This window comes from Dendrobates tinctorius, unplaced genomic scaffold, assembly GCF_039654945.1.
Source record: "Dendrobates tinctorius isolate UK_male_01 unplaced genomic scaffold, ASM3965494v1 ptg000098l, whole genome shotgun sequence".
NCBI lineage: Eukaryota > Metazoa > Chordata > Amphibia > Anura > Dendrobatidae > Dendrobates > Dendrobates tinctorius.
This window is the reverse complement of record NW_027361766.1, coordinates 15,146,363-15,148,877: the sequence shown is the minus strand read 5'-3', so window position 1 is coordinate 15,148,877 and position 2,515 is coordinate 15,146,363. Positions and strand designations below refer to the sequence as shown.

Sequence of the window (2,515 nt, the reverse complement as noted above, 5' to 3'; positions counted from 1 at the left end):
ATAATAGGCAGCAGCAGACAGTAATGGAATGGACCCTCTTGATGTATGCAATGATATCTATATACCCACATACAGTGCCTGCATGCCTTGCACTGGTTTGTTTATAGCCACATTCACTCCCCTGTCTACCTAGCACTGCAATCTATATACCCCGTATTTAGTCTTTAGAAGGACTATTGGTTTAGCTGACTATGTGGATTTAACTATGGTATACCCACACTAACTAATAAAAGCACAAATCTCTCCCTATCTCAACAGCAGCTGTCCTAAAACTGTCTGATTCCTGAGGCAACTGGGCTGAGCAGGGTGGCGCCAGGTCTGATATAGACCTGATGATGCTGTGTGGCCAGCCATTCACTGTAGTACCACAGCAAAGATGGCTGCAGCAATACAGTGCTTGGCAGACAATCCCTACATGTTGATTGGCGCTCTAAAGAGCGCGAAACTTGCCACGCGGAGACCTAAGCTCCCGCTGAATAATCCCAGAAATGCTCGCTGCTCGCCAAGTACCACGAGTGCAGCAATACTGTGATGAGTACTGAGTAGTGGCTAACATGCTCGCTCATCATTAATTACTACTAGAGAATTTGATCACGTCTCTGCTTATTCGGTAAGCTATAGCGCTAACTGAATTAACTGCAGAGGGAACCCGGATACACGGAGTGCACCGGCTGATCAGCTGTTTGGCTCTGCAACTGCATGTGTCGCGGCTGTGTGACAGTCACAACACATACATGGAGAGCCTGTGTGTTGTGCAGGGACCCAATCAAAATTGCTCATCTCTAATAAATACATCTACGTTAATATAGGATTATGACCACCATTTGTACATGGAAAAAAATCACAAAAATCACTATCTGTAGATCAATATATGACCAGAACAAACCATCACCAGTACATGAATATAGAAGAACCATCATCAGTACATGAATACAGCACCAAACTCATCATCAGTACATGCGTATAGCACCAGAAGCACCATCAGTACCACCACCACGAATACAGCACTGGAAATATTATCAGTACATGAATAGAATACCTGGATTATTATCAGTAAATGAATACTTCACCAGAATTATCAGTACATGAATAGAGCACATAACCACAATCAGAGCTTGACTAGAACATCATAACCATCGTCAGTACAGGAACACAACACCAGAACCACCATCAAGATTGCTTAGTACAGCGATCAATTGCAATGTTAGCCTATTAAGAGAGCACGGCACTCAGGAATAGTTTGGTTGTTGGTGCTCAAGTCGGGTATCCAACCCATCAATCAAAAATGACAAAAATATTGGCACTCAATATGTGAAATATTCAGACACTTTTATTTTGTGCATCCAGACAGAAAGGTTTAAACGTGTTCGGTCCAGCATAGGACCTTCATCAGAAAAATCTCGTTTACTGAAATATACATACAAAAAAAAGAACAAAAGAACAAAAACAAGGCGTTAATTGCTGTCCGCATCATCACAGAAATACATACTAACAAAAGACATGACAAAAATATATGTTCCAAAAATTCAAAGGAGAGAGAGATTGCTAGTAGAGGTACTATCCAAGGGTGCTTTGCTGAGTCAGACGATGGTAACTCCAAAAGTGCTGTGCTGGTCGTTAAGGAAGAGGGAGCCTATAAGTGAGTATTGTTGAGCATAGAAGGAACTACAACAGATAAAAACTCGTAATAGTATGGTGCAACCTTGTGCTTTGAAGGATACAGGTATAGCGATATCTCATACATGTGCAATCTAGTGCTTCCAAGATGGCTAGGAATAGAAGTCACACCAATACCTGAAATAAATATATTTTTGCAATGGTAGCCAAAAGAAGGACAATGTAGAGAGTCTAAAAGCAAAATGGAGGTTCTAATTAAATGCAATAGATGTGACACAATGTATATGGTAGTCATATAGCAGCACAGAACCAACTATGTGTGGTCATATAGACTGAAAAAAGGTCTAAGATGGAATACCTGGATGGCCAGTGGAAATGTTAAATGGCTGGCGTCTGGAAAGCGTATGTGGACTGAGCCGTCCAAAATTAGAACAGGCAGCTGTAAAATAAATGGCCTCGGATCGGAGCGTTCAGCTGCATAGAAATACATGCAGCCACATGCTCCTCTTCCGAGTGCCGGCGGCAGTGCCGAGTATTAAGTTGCGAGACTCGTCCAAGTTTCTCACATGTATGATCCCGGCTTGACAATTGTATGGAGATGATTGGAGTTATTGTTGTTACCAGCTGTCATCAGACTGCAGACTGTAAGAAGAACTATAATACTGATTATAAGCAACCAGTAATGTTCATTAGTCAAAAGAAAAGATTTGGACTCTTGCTTAAATATCGTCATTCTCAGCAGCACATTGTCCAGTGTAGTAAACATGATATGTGCTGCTGAGAGAAATGCTTCTATATGCACTTAGAAAAATCATGTTAAATGATTGTTTTATGCACATGATAAGACGGATCAGCCTGTCTAAACAGGCTATTACACACCTAAAGATCAGCTTCATTT

General features: G+C 41.3%; 1 long non-coding RNA gene across 1 annotated transcript; it reads right to left on the bottom strand.

Annotated features, from left to right (window-relative positions):
• Nucleotides 1-1,586: 1,586 nt before the first annotated feature.
• On the bottom strand, nt 1,587-2,061 carry LOC141099185 (uncharacterized). Its single transcript, XR_012234438.1, has 3 exons — nt 1,976-2,061; nt 1,722-1,794; nt 1,587-1,605 (listed from the first exon to the last, which is right to left on the bottom strand). It is a non-coding gene; the product is annotated as an uncharacterized lncRNA (long non-coding RNA).
• Nucleotides 2,062-2,515: the final 454 nt, after the last annotated feature.